This window comes from Nomascus leucogenys, chromosome 1a, assembly GCF_006542625.1.
Source record: "Nomascus leucogenys isolate Asia chromosome 1a, Asia_NLE_v1, whole genome shotgun sequence".
NCBI classification, from domain to species: domain Eukaryota; kingdom Metazoa; phylum Chordata; class Mammalia; order Primates; family Hylobatidae; genus Nomascus; species Nomascus leucogenys.
In genome coordinates, this window is record NC_044381.1 from 338,651 (window position 1) to 358,626 (window position 19,976).

The 19,976-nt window shown below is 42.7% G+C and overlaps 1 protein-coding gene across 2 annotated transcripts in view; it reads right to left on the reverse strand.

Annotated features, from left to right (window-relative positions):
- Nucleotides 1-19,761, reverse strand: part of PIP5K1B (phosphatidylinositol-4-phosphate 5-kinase type 1 beta) — a 307,597-nt gene extending 287,836 nt beyond the window's left edge. The window contains exon 1 of one of the 2 annotated variants that reach the window (XM_030822532.1): nucleotides 19,189-19,761. The gene's annotated coding sequence lies outside the window, so the exon portion shown is untranslated. The remainder of the gene's footprint in view (nucleotides 1-19,188) is intronic. The other variant, XM_003273866.3, reaches the window with a different exon arrangement.
- Between the last annotated feature and the right edge of the window lie 215 nt (nucleotides 19,762-19,976).

The following is a 19,976-nucleotide window of genomic DNA, read 5'->3' on the forward strand; positions in this document are numbered from 1 at the left end:
CTGCAATTCTTACAAAATAAATTCTCTAATGTGTGCAATGCTTTTGTTCTAAGGACCTCAAAGGTCCTCAGTTCATTTGGCCTCACAACGTGCCTTTGAATGAGGTCAGGAGCCAGTGGCTAGATTTTCATTCCATAGATGAGAAAAAGAAAAATGCACAAATAGGGTCAAGTCACTTGACCAGGGTGCACCAAAGTGTTAGCAGAGAGGCCAGATGAGTCAGACAGAATCCGTGTTTCTTGGATAAGGGCTCTCACTGCATCCAAATTCAAATTGTGCAAATGTATGCAAAATGCCATTTTAAAACACAGGAAGTTTGACCAATAAGACCAGGAGATAAACTCTGCTCAGGAGAAGCCATCATAGGTGTAGTGGAACTGCCAAAAGATATATTCTTCTTCTATAGAGTTTAAAACAGTGGGAACGATAAATGACAAGAATTCTGCACTGGGTGTTGTAGATCTTCTTGCTAATTCACTTTTTTTCTTTTTTTTAAGTCAGAAATAGAACATTCAGCCACAAACACATTTTAAGTAGGCACTTTTAGTTTGAGGTAGATCAACTGATATAAACCTGTATAAAATTTGAGTTGTTCACTTTGTTTCTTTATTCTTCTAGAGGAGAATAAAAATAATCAATAAAAAGTAGTAGAAGGAAAATTGAAAGCCTTTCCACTAAGATCTGGAACAAGACAAGCATACCCACTTTCAAGAGTTATGTTCAAAATAAACATACAAAAGTCATCAGAATTTTTATATGTGAACAGTGATCAAATCGAAAAAGAAATCAAGAAAGCAACCCCACTTACAATAACTACAAAAAAATACCAGTAATAAACTCAACCAAATAAGTGAAAGGCTCCGAAAGGAAAACTATACAACATCGATGAAAGAAATTGAAGAGGACACAAAAAATGAAAAGATGTCTCATGCTCAGGGATTGGAAGAATATTGTTAAAATGTTTAACATTTTAACAATTAAATCTGTGTATCAATTTAACAATTGAATCTGTACATCACTATACAGAGTAGATTCAATGCAATCTCTACCAAAATAGCAATTATATTCTTCACAGAAGACCTGAATAGACATTTCTCAAAAGAAGACATACAAATGGCTAACAGGTATATGAAAAAATGCTCAACATCACTAATCATCAGGGAAATGCAAATCAAAACCACAATGGGATAACATCTCACCCCAGTAAGAATGGCTATTACCAAAAAATCAAAAAGTAACAAATGCTGGAGAGGATGTAGAGAAAGGGCAATATTTGTATACTATTGGTGGGAATGTAAAGATGTACAGCCGTTATGGAAAACAAGATGTAAGTTCCTCAAAAGAAAAAAAAATAGGACTACCATTTGATCCAGCAATCCCACTGTGAGGTATATATCCAAAAGAAACGAAATCAGTGTATCAAAGAGATATCTGTACTCCCTTGTTTACTACAGCATTTATTCACAATAGTCAACACATGGAATCAATGTAAGTGTCCATCAGTGGATGAATGCAAAAATAAAATGTCTCTCTCTCTCTCCCTCTCTCTCTCTCTCTCTCACACACACACAGAGGAATATTATTCAGCTACAAAAAAGAACGAGATCCTGTCATTTGTAGCAACCTGGTGGAAACCGGAAGTCATTATGTTACATGAAATAAGGTAGGCACAGAAAGACAAATATTGCATGTTCTCACTCGAATGTGGGAGCTAAAAATGTGGGTTTCATGGAGGTAGAGAATGAAATGATAGTTATGAGAGGCTGTGAAGGGTAGGGGAGAGGAGGGGATGAAGAGAAATTGGTTAAGGATACAAAAACACAGTTAGATAGATGGGAAAAGTTCTAGTATTTTACAGTACAGTAGGGAAATTATAGTTAATGATAATTTATTGTATATTTCAAATAGCTAGAAGAATGACAATGTTCCCAACACAAAGAAAAACGTTTGAGGTGATATCCTCACTACCCTGATTTGATCATTACACACTGCATACGGGTATCAAAATATCACATGTACCCCAAACATATCTACAACTATTATATATTATATCATATATTAATAATAAATACATACACGGCAATAAATAAAATTAATAAATTAATAATTATAATAAATGAAATAAAAATAACTACAACATGGTCAGCAAATGAGCCTCCAAAGAGGAAAAAGGAAAAAAAAAAAGCAGCAGGAGCAGCTAGAGTCTAGAGTATAGAAAGAGTTGTTAAGGGCTGGGCGCAGTGGCTCACACCTGTAATCCCAGCACTCTGGGAGGCCGAGGCGGGTGGATCACTTGAGGTCAGGAGCTCAAGACCAGCCTGGCCAACCATGGCCAGCATGATGAAACTCCGACTGTACTAAAAATACAAAAATTAGCCTGGCGCGGAGGCAGGCACCTGTAATCCCAGCTACTCAGGAGGCTGAGGCAAGAAAATCGCTTAAACCCGGGAGGTGGAGGTTGCAGTGAGCCAAAATCGCACCACTGCACTCCAGCCTGGGTGACAGAGGGAGACTCCATCTCAAAAAATAAAAATAAAAAATAAAGAAAGAGCTGTTAGGTTTTGGTTGGGGGAGACAACGCAGGCAAAGATATGATCCTTGCCGTCAGGACTTGAATCTGCTTGGAGAGATAAGCGGAGAACAAATGAAACAGAAGCCTCCAGGGAAAGTTCCCAAAGAGTCACAGGAGCAAGAGGACCAAAGAGAATGTGTGCCTGAGAAATCACTTCTAGGGAGGTAGAGTGGGGATCAGTGGGCTCGGAGAGGCCCTCCAGAACAGTAGGCTGTACGTGCTATCATGAAAATCTGATGCCATTTCCTTACACAGAGAAAAGAAAACAACAGAATGAGCCACGCTATAGGGAAATGAAATTGTAAGTGAAGATCAAGAAGTGATCTTCTGTCTTCTTCTTATACAATTTCAGGAACATTTCATTTAGTCTCATGGCTTTAATTGCTGGCAAGAGCTCATAATACTGTGTCTTCATCATGGCTTCTTCCACACTTACACACAGCTTCTTTCTAGACTCTCCACCTTCATGTCCTGCATCTCAATCTCATTCAATCTCATGCTCTCCCACACCCCAGATGATATGACCATAACACAGCCAGTGTCTCCACCACGGACTGATCTTACAGCCACATCCTACCTGGATAGCCCCCAGGTATCTCAAACGCATGTCCAAAATAGGACTCATCATCACAGCCCTCCTGCCTCTGCTACCATATGTACAATGCCTCTACCTGGTATTCTCTCTCAGTTGAGCATCATTCCCCAATCTCTCCAGCCACTCAAGCCAAAAGCCAGAGAATCATCTACTACTACTATTCCCCAAAACTCATATCCAGGTGGTCATCAAGTCCTAGAAATTCTCCCTCTTGAATATCAAATCTACTCACTCTTCCCTATCCACACTACATTACTTCAGGTCCTTTTCATCTCTCCTGTGATTAGTCTCCCTATCTCCAGTCTCTTACCCTTCTAATTCATCCCCTAAACTATAGCTCATGTTGCCATTATGAAACAAAATATGAGCTCATCACTTCTCCATCAAACTCTTCTAGTTGTTGCCTCATTGCCTGTAGAAGAAATGTTCAAACTCCTTAGCACAGCTGACAAGATGTCTGTGGTCTGGCCTGATACACCTCTCCAGCCGTATCTTATTCCACCCACAGATACCCTACCCATTATCACATTATACAGCTCCAAAATGCACTAACAAGCTTCATGATGTCATGCTTCATATGTGTTATGCCTGGTATGAAGTAAGAGTTTAAGAAATGGTAGCTGCTGTCACTGCTATACAGCTATGACAATAACAACGATGATGATGAAAATGATCAACAGTCAACTAGGGCCAGAATGTACCCAAACGAAAGCATTTCAGATTTCAGACATGGTAAAGGATCTAAGGATTTCCTGCCACGGCAGTGACAAAATCATTCTCTAGCAGCAGGTATTATAATTGCTTAAAGCGGGTAGATAGGGAGGTATGGAAGTTATTTGGGAAGCTTCTACACCAGCCCCGGTAAGAGACGTATCTGGAAACAGAGGTGAGAATAGAGGAGAACAGTTTTAAAAAATCTGTAGCTGCACAGAGACAGAGATGACCAAAGTAAAAAGATTGCTAAAATTTCAAAGGTGGGTTAAAAAAAATGAGGGTGTCTTTGATAAAAACAGTATTTGGGAGGGAAGGTGGACTGAATTTTTAAAAGGTGACTGCACAGCTGCAAGTAAAGAGTTTGTTCAAAGAGGTAAGAGTTGGGATCAAAAAATCAGCTGAGTAGCAAAGAGGCCATGGGGTGTGGGGTTATTAAATCGGTCTAGATTGTCACAGGTGTGAAAAGCAAGAGACAGAAAAAAGACTGTAATCTGGCAACAAACAAGGCTGCTCCTCGGGGAAGGAACTTGAAGCAGTGGCAAGGCTAGATGCTAGGCTACTGAAATTTTGTAAAGGAAGGAGGAGCTCAGAAGTCCACGGAAAAACAGTTACAGCTTAAGAATTTGTTTTTATAGCTTAAGAATGAGTTCATTCAGGCCGGGCGCGGTGGCTCACACTTGTAATCCCAGCACTTTGGGAGGCCGAGGCGGGCGGATCACGAGGTCAGGAGATCGAGACCATGATGAAACACCGTCTCTACTAAAAATACAAAAAATTAGCCGGGCGTGGTGGCGGGCGCCTGTAGTCCCAGCTACTCGGAGAGGCTGAGGCAGGAGAATGGGGTGAACCCGGGAGGCGGAGCTTGCAGTGAGCCGAGATTGCGCCACTGCACTCCAGCCTGGGCGACAGATCGAGACTCCGTCTCAAAAAAAAAAAAAAAAAAAAAAAAAAAAAAGAATGAGTTCATTCAACAATGATAATGCAGGCTGTCTTTGCGCGGGACAGTGTTCTCGGTGCTGGAGAGAATGTAGGAAGCGGAACAAAGCTGCTCTTGTGAAACTTCACGTTTCAGTAGGAGGCGGACAAATGAAGAAACAAACAAAAATGTAAGGCCAGAAAGTGCTGCTGCTGATCATTTCTAAAGCTTCCAGGCACATGTGTAGGATACTTAGCATTCGGTTCTAAAATGCTTCCAGAAGTTTTTTGACATATGTGGAAAACACTATTCCTTCTATAAAGTTTACACAAAATGAAATGATGCATCATGTTTGCATTAGAAATTGTCATGTAGGAGAGGGAGTTTCTGAGAAACTGCTAAACTAAATAATGAAGCCCAACTGTACATACATCTTAAAAGCTGAATTTCCATTCTGTTTCCTATAAACAAATGTAAACAAAAGTCGTGTTTCTCTCTTAACCCTTAGCAGGAGAGACTGATTTCCCATTTGTTCCAGTTTCCATAATCTTCACAACTGAGTCTAAACAACACATCTTGAAAAAAATAAAAGGGCATCATTTAAATACAGCTTGCCACAGCAATGACACCATTGCTTCTTTTTGTTCCCATATAATGCAGTCGTAAACCTAAGAACAGTCTGGTTCACATCACTCCTTAAAAATAAGTTAATTTTTCAGTATTCAGCTTCCTTGTTTTATTGTGGTTATTGAATTTGTTTTCCAATGGAAGATGGAAATCAGGAAAATCTGAGGAACTTTGCTATGCAGTTTCTCCAAGGAAAAGAGAAATGCAGTAATCTATAACCTTTAAAGGCATAAAGCATTGCAAATAAAGCTGTTACCAAAACACTCATCAATTGCCACTATGTTTAACTTAAATGAAAAAGTCGATGAAATCGTGCTTTAGACCATAATACAGTAAACACATTATCAATATGTTATAAAAAGAAAGAAAAAAGAAAGCATGCCTATCACAGCCCGAAAAGGTATCACTTTATCTGAACAACCCAAAAACAGGGCAGAAGAAAACATGCTATTGGCTAATGAATGAAGCGAACAAGAAAGAACTAAAGCTTGCTTGCTTTACCAATAGAACACTTGAAGACCTCCCTCAAAAACTACTTTTGATTCTTTTTTAAAATTTCAGTTTCAATGGATAATATGAGTCTATCTGGCAAACACATTTCAGACAGTATGGTTATCCGGTTCCCAAAATCACAATGGACTTTCAATAGCCAACAATGAGAGTGAAGGGGCTCACTGCTGAAAGCCACAGAAGTAGGGCCAAAAAAAAAAATTATCAAGAAAAAGCAGACAAGATTTTAGAAGACAGCAAAGTAGGGCCATTTGGTTTAGGGGCAAAGAGCCTTGCATTCCTGAATGAATACTAAATCTATCACTTTATAGTGGCATAAAAGATACACTCTGTTCTGTATAATCTTTTAAAGAATCAGGGACAGATGAGACAATGTTGGGAAAATTTTCTATACAAAACTTGGCCATGATAATTGCTGGCAGTTAAAGGAGCAAGCAATCAGGAAATGTATTCTAGAAGTAAAACAGCCTGCCCAAAGGTTCTGTATAGCCAGGGGTTCCCTATTTTGAGCCCCTTCAATTTTGTGCTTGAGTGGCCAATGAAAATGAGCAGGCTTAATGTCTGAAGGAATTTCAGGAAGAAAAAAACTACACTGTCAAATTATTCTTCACATACTTTTAAAGTCAGAGATTGTTTTCCTCACAGTATTTAGGTTCTTACTAAAATAAATTAGTGTGAAATTTAGGGTGAACACTATAGCAAAAAATATAGACATTTCCCAGTTTAAAGGCCATGTTTGATGATCGAAGCTTATGTATGTTTTATGACAGACAAGGCAGCCATCTGAGTCACTTTTGTCCAACTCAAACTTCTATCATATGTCTACTCTCCAAGTTTCACTATGCCTTCTTGATAAACTAAAACTTTGCAAAGGGAGTCTTCAGGGGGTTTTAAACTCACAACTTTCTGTGGTTTCATAGGAGTGGACAGAGCACTGTATGTGGAGTCCTGTCAGCTCCTCAGTAAATGCACACCTCTGGGCTGACACACATCATAGCCAGTGCCAGGGGAAAGGCAGATTGCACTCATGCTTTCTAAATAAATTGCAGGTCTCTGCCCTTCAATAGGGAGTAAAGTCAATTCAGTGACTCATGACCAGTGTATGGTGGAAGTTGGAGGTGGGAGGGAACACAACAGAAAATAACAGAGGACATTTCATGTGGTATGGCTAAGTACTGTTTCATGAAACCTTTATTTCTGTTATATTTATTATTTACATGTCTATGTATATACTAGGTTTCAACACAGGATGTGTTTCTTATAGCACACTAACTACGTCACAAAGGACTATCCGAGGTACCAAATGTGTCCCCCTCAAAATTCATATCAAAATCCTAATCCCAAGATGATGGTATTAGGAGGTGATTAGGTCATGAGGGTGGGATTCGGAGTCTTATAAAGGAGATCCCAGAAAGCTCTTTCTCCCTCTTTCTGTCACGTGAGGGTACTACAAGAAGTTTGCCATCTGTAAGCTGGAAGACAGCCCTCTCCAGAACCTGACCATGCTGGCACCTAATCTTGGATTCTTAGCCTCCAGAACTATGAGAAATAAACTGTTTTTGTTTATGAACCACCCGGTTTTTGACACTTTGTTATGGCAGCCTGAACCACCTAAGACAAGTTGGTATTTTTCTCTTATTTACAGTTCCAGTTTGACTAACTGGAAAAGCTATGTGCAAAGATTAAATGCAAGCTTGGGTTATGCCAACTTATATTAACCAGTTTTCATAGGATGCTACCGTCCAGTCTCTTATTCTATTCTAAAAATACCTGGATCATAAAAGAGAATTTTTTTTTTAGATTTTAGATTCAGGGGTTACACATGCAGGTTTGTTACCTGGATATATTGCATGATGTTGAGGACTGGGCTTCAATTGAACCCATCACCCAAGTAGTGAACACAGTACCTCATAGGTAGTTTCTCAACCCTTACCTCCCTCCTTCCCTGTCCCCTTTGGAGCTCCCAGTATCTACTGTTCCCAATTTTATGTCCATGTGTACCCAATGGTTTGCTCACACTTATAAGTGAGAACACGTGGTATTTGGTTGCTTCTGTGTTAATCTGCTTAGGATAATGGCCTCCAGGTGCATCCATGTTGCTACAGAACATGATTTTGTTCTTTCTTATGGCTGCATAATATTCCATGGCGTATGTATACCACATTTTCTTCATCCAATCCACCATTGATGGTCACCTAGGTTGATTCCTTGTCTTTGCTATTACGAATAGTGCTGCAATGAATGTGTGAGTGCAGGTGTCTTTTTGATAAAACAATTTATTTTCCTTTGGGTATATATCCAGTAATGGGATTGCTGGGTTGAATGATAATTCTATTTTCAGTTCTTTGAGAAATCTCCAAACTGTTTTCCACAGTGGCTGAATTAATTTGCAAACCAACCAATCGCGCATAAGCGCTCCCTTTTCTCTGAACCTTCCCAGCATATGTTATTTTTTGACTTTTTAATCACAGCCATTCTGACTGGTATGAGATGGTATCTCATTGTGGTTTTGATTTGCACTTCTCTGGTGATTAGTGACGATAAGCATTTTTTCAAGTTTCTTGGGCACTTGTATGTCTTCAAGGAGAATGCTTTAGCCTCCAACTAACTTCTTCTTTAACAACTTCTTCCCTCTTAAATAATTAGGTACTATTAGCTTTTATATTTAGATTAAATGTTATATTCTGTGAGGGGAGAGATCAGGCAAACCTCTTTAAGTCAAGTTATATGGTATGGCATCCCTTTTAAGTTGAAGCCATATAGTTCTCCACAGATGTGCAGAGCAAGTCAGATGTAACTGGCCGTAACCTTGAAGACAGGAATTCTTTTTAGGACAACCCCCTTTCAATTGCATGTCCATCTTCTTTCCTCTAAATAATCATTCCCATTCCTTCACATCTCTTGCTATGCTTTCCCTCCTTCTACTTTTACAATTCTAATTTTTAAAATAAGTAATCCACACATATGGGTCCAAATTCAGAGGTACAAATAAGTATGGGATGAAAATTCCCCTCCCATCCATGCCCCTCAGCTAGCCAATTCACCTCCCCAGAGGCAAACAAAGACACTAGTATCTCAGGTATTCTTCCAGAAACATTTTATATCATGCCTTTGGGGCAACCTTCCTTGGGGATAATATCTGCAGCTACCATTATAGAAATGCGGATCATGACAGGTGAAATTAGGCAGTGGTAATTAAAGTTGAAGATCAAGTTCATGGGCAGGATCGGCAACATGAAGTGGTTCATTCATGATCTCTGTGCATTTCCTTTCTTTACTGGGAATTTACAAAAAGAATTTTTTTAAGGTAAAAGTATTGGTATTCATTTACTTATTCACTCAAGACAATTCTACATGTGCCGACACTATGGGGATGCAATGAGCCCTGATGATTAGCAGCTGGTGGGGGTGAGGAAACGAGTCAAATAATCACACTGTTCAAGCCCTCCTGGAGAGGGAAGCACTGGTCCTGTCCTAGACTGGGGATGGGTGGCCAAGGCCTCCTTTCAAAAGTAACCTTAAAACTGACTTGAAGCGTGGTCAGCCAATGCTGAGAACACTCCAAAGGGGGCAACAAGTGTGCCGCACAGAGGGTGTGAAGCTGGCAGGTGCAAGTGTGGCTCAGAAGCAGCAAGGGGCAGAGTGGTGGATCTGAGACTGGAGTGGCAGAAGGACCAGGACCGTGCAGGGCCCTGGAACCATGTCAATGACCCAGATCTTCACTCCAGGCACAAAGGGAGGCCATTAAAGAGTCTGGGGCAGATCCCTGTGTTTCTCTCTCTCCAGCACCCCCAGCCCCAGGCACAATCCCTTGGTCAGGAAATTTTCCTGCACCTATGTCAACTGGTTCCTGTTATGAGGAAATACAGAGAGAATGATTTTGAGTCATGTTTCTTTATCTATCCTGCCAGTTATGCAAAGCAACCCAGGCCTTTTCCTCAAAGCTGCCAGGATAAGCCACAGTCAAGAGTCAGAGACAGGTGCCTTTTGGGAGAGGCTTAGATTTTATTCCTAGACCACAGGTGGCGAACTTCTCTGCTATGGTGGCCACAAATGTGATGTTGCAGGGTCCTGGGGGAACTCAGGGGCAGTGTATAAGCCATTGCGGAAGTAGAGCAGTCTTTGGTTCTGTGCTGGAGTGAGTGGAGTGCACCTCGGGAACTGCCGGAGAACACTGAAGAACTTGGTATTTGGGGTAGGGTTGGGTCAGTCCCTAGAGCGATACTGGAGTTTCCATCCTGTTCCTTTAAAAGTAGTTGACTGTAGTTACGAACCTGCCTCTGACTGAACTCCAGGAGAGCAAAAACATCAGGGTAGAAAGCTACTTGGAAAAACAAGTCCTCAGAGGCTGTCCAAGAGCTCAAACGGCCACTGAGGTGGAGAGCCCTGGGGCCAGAATTTGTGTGCTTCTGTGAGGGCTTGGCGGGGTGCAGAAGGTAGAGATCTGGCCAGCAGAGCCTCAGGTGCCCTCCAACCATCACAAGTGCCCTGCTTACAATATGGGGAATGGATTCTAGGAGACCCAGAGTGGACTCAGGATACCAGAGAGGTTCTGGCTCAGTCTTGCAGAGAGACAAGTTGGGCTAGGATAGAATCCGCACAAATGATGAGAAGCAGATGGAATGGGAAAGATATTCAGGAAGCAAAATCCATAGACATTGGTGATGGATTAGATGTGGTGTGTGCAAAGGGTGGAGCCAACGATGGCTCCCAAGTTTCTGATCGTGCTACTTGGTGACTAGCGGTGCCCACCACAGAGCTGGGAACCTAGCAGGAGTATCAGATGCGGAGAAAACAGATCATGATTCTGGTTTTGAACATGTAGAATTTGAGGTGCCTTTGGGATATCCAAGTGCAATGTCAATTATGCAAACTAGAGTTCAGAGAAAGACTTACTTGGGAGATATAAATTTGAGATTCACTTATGTTCTCCTTTTTAAATCTCTTATTTCAAAACTATACTTTGAGGTGCTACACCATGAAACAGAGAAAAAGAGTATGGGCTTCATAGTCGGAAAGGCCAGGGCTAGAACCTTCGTGCCATCCCTTACCGGTTCTGTGCTCTGGTACAAGTTACTACTAACCTGACTAGGTTTCCATTTCCTTCTCTTCAGTGAAGAAATGCTGCAGCTTGGAGGCACATGGTGATGAAAAGAAACAGCACTTGAGAAGTGCCTGGAACAGAGTAAGCTCTCAGTACAGTCAGCCTCCTTGACAGCCAGGACTGTCAAGGGTTTATATTAACACTTTCTGTATACCCCATAATATCCATCACTTGGCAGGCTCTACGACTACCAAAAGCTTTTTCATATTGTATCTAAAGTCCTAGATACCCAATCCATTCACAATACTTTGCTCTCCTGTGATGCACACAGTTCTGAGAAATGCCAAGACTGGCAGAGGGAGAATTTTTCATTTCTCCCCTCATATTTCTGAAGGAGCAGGCAGATAGCATTCCCTCAACACATCCTGGGTTTACCTGGGAATATTGAACAACACTTCAGGAGGCTTATACTTGGAGCAACAGATTTACCATGTACTGGCAATATTGGGTATGCAGCAGAATCACCTGAAGGCCTGTCCTCCATCCACAGAGTTCATCTGCATTTCTTTTCTTTCTTTCCTTTTCTTTTTTTTTTTTTTGAGTCAGAGTTTCACTCTTGTCGCCCAGGCTGGAGTGCAATAGTGCGATCTTGGCTCATTGCAACCTCTGGGTTCAAGCAATTCTCCTGCCTCAGCCTCCCAGGTAGCTGGGATTACAGGCACCTGCCACCATGCCCAGCTAATTTTTGTACTTTTGGTAGAGATGGAGTTTCACCATGTTGGCCAGGCTGGTCTCAAACCCCTGACCTCAGGTGATCCACCTGCCTCAGGCTCCCAAGGTGCTGGGATTATAGTTGTGAGCCACCGCACCTGGCCTCATCTGCATTTCTAACACATTCTCAGGTAGTGATGACTGTCGGTCTAAGGACCGCACTTCGAGAGTCACTGCCCTGGCTTCTTCCACGGTATTGGGACTGTTGATGTAGCTGATGTTCAAATAAATACCAGCTCAAATACCAACTTTATGTGAGGCATCATAGGAATTGCCTTGTATATGAACACCGAAGTGTCTTAATTAGGAATGAATATGTTTATGATTTAGGTACATTTAGAGCCCATTTTAACAGTGTGGGAACGTTTTGTTTTGTGCTTGATAATTTCCTCTTGTTTGTTCACTACTATTCATTTCTAAGTAAATGAAAGAAATCAGTCTTTAAATGGAGACAGTGTTTTCTTAATAATCATGCCAGAATTTATCACCTAAACAAGTGTTTTCTCATCCTAAAGGGTTCAGTCATCATTGTAAAGGGGCTGCCATAGCTAACACGTAAGCACTGTCCTCTCAGTCTGATTCAGCTTGAGTAACCTAAATCATGACCCACTTCATCTCCACAGGATGGATGGGGCTTATTCATGTATTCATTTAAATATTTACTGAGGACCTCCTATGTACCAAACACTAGAAAAACAGTGCTATGAACCATGGCCTCTGCCCTCAAAGAGTTTATAATCTTGGGTTGAATGTGAGTTTGGGCACAGGGAAACAAGTGAAATACATAAATGAATAAGTATCCGTGTTAATCTGTTTTTGCATTGCCATAAAGGAATACCTAAGGCTGCGTAATTCATAAAGAAAAGAGGTTTTATTTTGGCTCACAGTTCTGCAAGCTGTATATGAGGCACAGTGCCAGCATCTGCCTCTGGTGAGAGAGGGCCCCAGGAAGCTTACAGTCATGGCGGAAGGTGAAGGGGGAGTCATGCAAAAGAGGGAGCAAGGGAGGGGTAGGAGATGCCACACGTTTTGAAACAACCAGATCTCACATAAACTCATAGAGCAAGAGATCACTCATTACCACGGGGAGGGTACTAAGCCATTCATGAGGGATCCATCCATATGACCCAAACTCTTCCCATCAGGCCCCACCTCTAGCATGGGGAATCACATTTCAACCTGAGATTTGGAAGGGACAAACATCGAAACTATATCAGTATCCCTGTGACAAGTGAACAAAACATATGGAAAAGGTCTCCTTTAGGTTGGAAGAACAGAAAAGTCCCCAGGAGGAGGTGATATTTAAGCTGATTAACTTAGAGAAGCTTAAAGTCCATTCTTGTCTCTGTACCCTGAACCAAACTCACTATTAAGCCACTCTGGGCATTTGAAAACTATGCTTATTGGATACTTTCAAATAAAAACACAATATATTTAATATTTATTTTTCTCCTAAAGAAGAGAAATAATACAAAATTATTCCTAGGAATTTTGGTTAAAAAAGTTGTAGTCTAGTGAATAAATACAATTTATGATTTAAAAAAAGGACTACTATAAACTATCAACATTAGTATCTATCAGACTGCCTAATATTTCTAAAATGGTTTGAAAAATAATAGAATCATTAGAATAATTATGGAATATCCCAAGATTTTGAAGAGTGATATTCATTTGGATATATAAATTGTTCAGTAAACACTTATTAAATCCTCACCATCTGCCAGACACAGTGCCAAGTTCCAAGAATACAAATATAAATAAAACATATGATGCTTAACCTTTTCCATTGACAAATATTTGCTGAACACCTATGATGTGCTTACTAATCCCTCAAGGAGGTCGTTGCATTGCTTTTTAGTTGTTGTTGCTGTTTTGTTTCCTTACTTTATTACCAAACATATGATCAAGTGATCCAGAGAGCATAATGACGGACATGGTTTAAAAAAGAAAGAAAAGAGTGTATATTAAATTAAAAACCCACTATGAAACATGTTGAATCCATTGCATGCCTTAAGTCTGTCTATGAAGCAAGGAAAGCACATTTTTATGGCTCGCTCTAATTTTATCCTCCCCCACAAACCCCTTGCTCAGCATGACTGAATGGTGAAGGCTTAAATATCACCTTTTCTCTTACAAACTGAATGAACTTTCTGCAGTCCTGTCTGAACTTTAGTTCCAATTCAAGATAATTATAATCTCTGGGCCCCCAGTACTTGCAATTCTAACCCTTGCCTGAACTTCCACTGAAAGACATACACACCCATTTTAAAACCGGGAGCAATACCAAACACTCAAGGCTTTATATTTCATTGCAATTTCAAATTGATTTTCTAAAAATATTACAGAAAATGAGTCTCAAGAACTTACTGTGCATCCATCGTGTAAATTACCCAAACATGTTACATATTCATTGTTTATTGAGTCCCATAAACAATACAGAAGACTTCCTGCAAGAACACACACTTCATGTTGTTCATTCCAGTGCTAGTTTGTTTTAACTTGAAATGATAATACCAAGGCACTGTCAGCTTACTGAACATGCAACCTTGTCTCAGTCACTCTGTTTCAAATCTTACCAAGAGTAATCTAGTTTGGGCAGGATTCCTGTGTTTTCCTGTGTGATCATCTCCTTTATACACCTCTGACGAAGCGATACAGAAGTAAATACAATTGAGAATAGAATGTACAAAACCAAGCCTGTTTTCCCTGACCTAATCTTATGTATTAAAAGGAACCTGACTAAATACAATTCTCTGTCAACAGCAGCTGATTGTTTGCGACACAGTACCACAAAAATTTCATCAATAAATTAAGTTTAAAGTTGATTTTTAAAAAGAAAAAAAATAAGACAGAAGCCTAGGTTTCCTCCCACCCCAGTTCCCTGGCACTCAGCAAAAAGTAACACATCCTGCTCTATTGATAAGACCACAAATGAACAGTAGAGCTACAGAATGTACAGTTCCAACTGGCCACCTTCTAAAAAAAAATGAAGGACTCCTTCCAACTCCCCTTAATGCACTTGATACAAAGAGAACATGTTTCAGCAACACATACATTTAGGACTTGATGTTTTACAGAATCTACTGAAGGCTCTGGCCATAGGGGAAAAAAAAAAATTTCCAGGATATTAAATGTTCTGACTCACCATCTAAGAGAAGTATAAGCAAAATGCAAATGCAAATTCAATGTATACATATTTATGACTTTACCAGCTGCATGACAAGGCTACCTCTGGCTTCTGGCTTTATATACCAGGAAGAGAAGTTGAAAATACCAGCATACACGTGTTTCTTTTCCTTTCTTTTCTGGGACAAGGCCTTGCTGTGTCACCCAGGCTAGAGTACAGTGGTGCGATCATAGCTCACTGCAACCTCGAACTCCTGGGCTCCAGTGATCCTCTCACTTCAGCCTCCCAAGTAGCTGGGACCACAGGCACGTGCCACCATGCCCAGCTAATTTTTTATTTTTGTAAAGACGGGGTCTTGCTATGTTACCCAGGCTGGTCTCAAACTCCTGGGCTCAAGTGATTCTCCCACCTTAGCCTCCCATGGGATTACAGGTCTTTGGTTTCTATTTGAATAGTTTCCTCTCTCCCAGCACTGATTGGAGCAAAGTATTATTTCTGAGTCTGGTGATGTATATAAGCCAGAAGAATCATAGTGAATAGATAAAAACAAACATTTTGGCTGAGCGCAGGGGCTCACACCTGTAATCCCAGCACTGTGGGAAGCCGATGCATGTGGATTGCTTGAATCCTGGAGTTACAGACCAGCCTAGGCAACATGGTGAAACCCTGTCTCTACCAAAAATACAAAAATTAGCCAGGCATGGCAGTGCGTGCTTGTTGTTGCAGCTACTTAGGAAGCTGAGGTGGGAGGATTACCTGAGCCTGGGGAGGTTGAGGCTGGAGTGAACCATGGTTGGGCTACTGCACTCCAGCCTGGGAAACAGAATGAGACCTTGACTCAAAAAACAAAGAAGAAGTAAAGAGAAAAAAAAAGTATATTATTTTTAATGGCATCTGCTTGGGCAAGAAAACTTAAACATATAAATGCTAAACCATTTGCAAATGTACTAACTCTCTAATAATGATAGTAAACAGAATTTTTCTGTTAATCTCTATGATTTCTAAAAGTCAAAACTGTACCTTCACCAAAGAACTCCTGGGACAAACTTGAATATGAACCTTTTTAAGAATTCCACATTGATCTTGGTCCTCCTGCTATCATCTTTGTGACCATAAGTAAGTCAATTCACCTAAGTTTTAGTTTTCTTACCCATAAAAGGTACTTCTAAACTAATTAATATTCAAATTCTTTATCAGAAGGAAATATACATCAATCCCCAATATAAATTGCAGATCCATTAATAATATTTAAGATGACTGTATTCTTTATTATCATTCTTCCAAACATAAAAACACTACTTGTCTGTATATAAAGAGGAGGAGTAGAAAGAGAAGATTGTTAAAAGGAACAGAAACTAGGTTGGTTTTGTTAATTAGGTTCCCCCTCTGAAACCATGAGCCAGTATTAGCATCTCCTGAAATTTATTCAATACCCTGTTTTAAAAACAGAATGGTTGGTTTCTCCATCTCAAGACATACCCTTTCATAAAATGGTACAAGTCAATTTCTAGGAATGTATCTTTCAGCAGCTGTACTACTAACAACTAAAGGGGTAGGCAAGCAAAAGAGCATAACATAGATGACATGAGTCTATTGTCTATAGGGAGAAAGAAAAGCTCTTCCCTATATGATGCACTCAGAAAAGAGAGCAACAATGGGCTCTGTACCCGCCAGCTTCAGGAGGCACGTGCCTGTAGGCAAATTATCTTATGTGTTGGGAATTTACATGGTAAGATGCTTTCTATGTTTTACAGCATATGTTTTCCTTATGAATGACTTCATTCACCCCCTTCATTAATTCAGCAGCTGTTTACTGAGTACTTACTTTATGCAAACCACAAAGCTAAAAAAAAAAAAAAAGTTATGAGCTTACAAATAGAATATTCAAGTAACCTCTGACATGTACCTTACAGTACTTCAGCCCCTCAGAATATTTTCAAGTCAAACAGTAAACTAAACAATATACTGTAGATGCTAAGCTAAAACACACTTGTTAAGTTTCATTCCTTTGATGAAGTGGTATGTAGTAAAGGTGGGAAGGGATAAACTAAAGGTGAAAAAGTAATTATCTAGGTCTCTTAGATGATGTAGGGTAAAAAGGTGTCCTTCCTCTAGAGCAAATGGTAACATTGGATTACAAACACATCGGTTTGTAGCAATCACAGAATGCTAAAGTTGGAAAGAAAACACATAATTTCATACAAACGTTTTGTTTTATATGTGAGACACTTGAGACTTGGAGGTGATATGGTTTGGCCCAGGTCATACAGCCAAATGTAGTCCCAGAACTAGAACCCAGGTCACTGGGGGCATGCTTAACAGTCCTTTGTGTATTGCAGTTTCCATGATGTGTCCTCATTGCTATCAGAACTGAAATGATGGCAGAATACACAAAGCAATGGACTGGACATCAGAAGATCCAAGTTCTAGTCTTGTAAATGCCACTAAATTAGATATAAATCCATGGAAAACTCCCACTGCTTGTCTAAACCTCAGTTTCCTCATCTGTAAAATGTAAACAGTAATTTACAGTGAGACTATGCAGACCACAAAAAATGCAGAAGAACTCTGCCATTTAAAACACCACCTTATATCAGTACAGAGCAGGCACCTGGTTACGACAGAAAACCTAACTGTGATACTAATACCAGCACTTGTTACCTCGATAAATCTCTGAATCTGTGAGCCTCACGTTCCTTCTGCGTTTACATGGTAAATAGTCTTTGCCCTGCCTCCCTCAGAAATGTTTGGAATTAGGTGAGAACACTCAAAAGAATTAACAAATTGCAAGACACTGATGCAAATGTAAGGTGTTATTATTAAATCTCTCTAGTCTTAACGTGGACAAAAATGTAATGTGGTTCTATCATTTAGTGCTTTACAGTTTTCCTTCTCAGGTAAGATGTCATCATACATCAGTCTCAAACTCACCAGCTTTCTCATCAGTTCTCATAAGTCTCTGCCCACAGGACCATATCAGAACCACCGTTTCCCTCCGCTCAGAGATCACACATGAAACTCACTCAACCTCCCACTGGTTTACACTTGGCCGATTAAGGTTTTCCTCCCAGGGTCTCCTTTCAGCTGGGAATGCTCTAGCAAAGCTTCCATGAACACTACTCTACTTCATCACATTAGAGTCCTAATGAAACCAATCCTTTCGCCTTTCTCCACTCCAGCAGCTGCAGAACGCTTCAGTCTCTTCGCAGAACAGGGGAGAAGTCTCTGGCTGAATGTGCTTCATTAGAGGGACAAAAGGGGTTCCCCAAACCGAGACTCAGAAAGAAGTACGGACACAGAGACCGCTTCTTCCTTGCACGAGATTAACACATTCTGAGGTCCTACCGGTCCCTTAAGGATCATTCACCTTAGAGCTAGGGCCTCCTGCATCTGAGAATGTCACAGAGAGGTAGTGATAGTGGGTGTTATTTCTGGTCTGCAACACGCTCCCTTTAAAAAAGCATCAGAGTAACTAGGACTGCCTTGTTCAGAGCCCTGATTTAGTAGATTCGATGAAAGAATTAATCAATCTGCCCAAACAACTTCTCCGGAACAGGTTTCTACTCAACCACGCGGGGCACCAGACAAGAGAGCTGGGGGTTGCGGGGGAGGGGGGGGATAAGAAATGACAACACACTCATCTGCATAGATGCCAGATAAGCAGACATTCGTTGTCTTCTGGCGACTCCTGGCACCGGCATAGTAAATCAAACCCGGGCATTCTCCCTCCCCAGTGCCCCCACACTCCCAGCCCCTGCCCCAGATGTTGAAGCGTCACATTGACCAGGCTGGGGGAGAAAGCCTGGGAAACGCAGAAGTCTGTTGCTGCATTTAGACTGGAGCCACACCGCACCTGTTCAATCCGGCTCCAGCGCCAGAAATGAGCAGACACCAACTCGCAAGCCCCTCTTGAGGTACCAGGGCGCCTAACAAGTTCACCGCCGTTTGGCACCGGGGGATGGTGGTGGCAGACCCTTCCTTCCGCTGCCAAACTCTGCAGGTTCCCCTGAAGAGGGGAGAGGACTCCTATTTAAGCGAACGCAGAGGGATCTCCGAGTGTCACTGCGGCCCCGGGGATCCGGGTGACGAGCGGGTGGGTGCCCGCTGGGAGCGCGCAGCTGTGCCCCCGCGGAACGAAGGTCCCGCTTCGGTGGCCACGGGCGCCCTCTCCACGTCACCCCCAGCACAACGCAGACAGGCACAGTGGAAGGGTAGAGAGACCGACGGGTTTCCGCAGAGATGCAGAGCCCCCAAGCGCGAGCCCCTCAGAAGGGTCTAGCGGGAAGGGGCCGGGGACGCACAGGAAACTTACCTCACCCGGGCAGCATTCGGGTGCCTCCGCTACCAAGACCAGTTGCGCCACAGTCTGCAAGTTATCGGGACGTTGTCGCTTCCCCACGGCGAAGGGAGAGCAGTGCAGGCGAGGGGCGGGAGGGGCGGGAGGCGCAGCAGGGCGGAGGGCGCGGCGGGCGGGCCGGGGCCGGGGGCAACGCTGGGGGCGGGCAGGTGCCGGGGCTGGAGCCGCGGGGCCAAACTCGCTCCGGACGCGCCTTGGCGGGGGCGCGCGGCCACGAGTGTGCAGTGCGCGCGCGCCGCGCCGAGTGTGTGTGTCCCCGCTTTCCCCTTCCTTCCCCGCCGTTCCTCCGGCCAGACGGAGCAGCGAGCGGCCGCCAAAGCCCAGCAGCTCCCAGCGGCTCCACTGCCGGGCGCAGCCTCGCCGCGGCGCGTTCGGAGACCGGGAACCGGGGACCCAGAGGAGCGGCAGCGGCGCCCCCCGGGCTCGGGCGCGGGTTCCCGCTTGGTGCGCGCCGGAGTCGGAGCGAGGCGCAGAGAGAGCCGGCTGCCGCGGCCGGGGAGGCTGGGGAGGCTGGGGAGGCTGCAGGCCCCGCCCGCCGGCCGCCCAGGCTCTTCCCCTTTTCTCTCCACCCACTTGCCCCATCCCCGCACGCCTTGCAGCGAAGCCAGACCGGTTTGCAGCACCGGGAGCGGCAGCGGCCGGAGCTTCAGCCGCAGTGGGCTGGGCGTCCCAGCCGGTGTGTGGGGACCCGGCGCCCGTCCCGCCGCCGCTGGCCCAGACTGAGAGCGGGGTTGGGGTGGGCC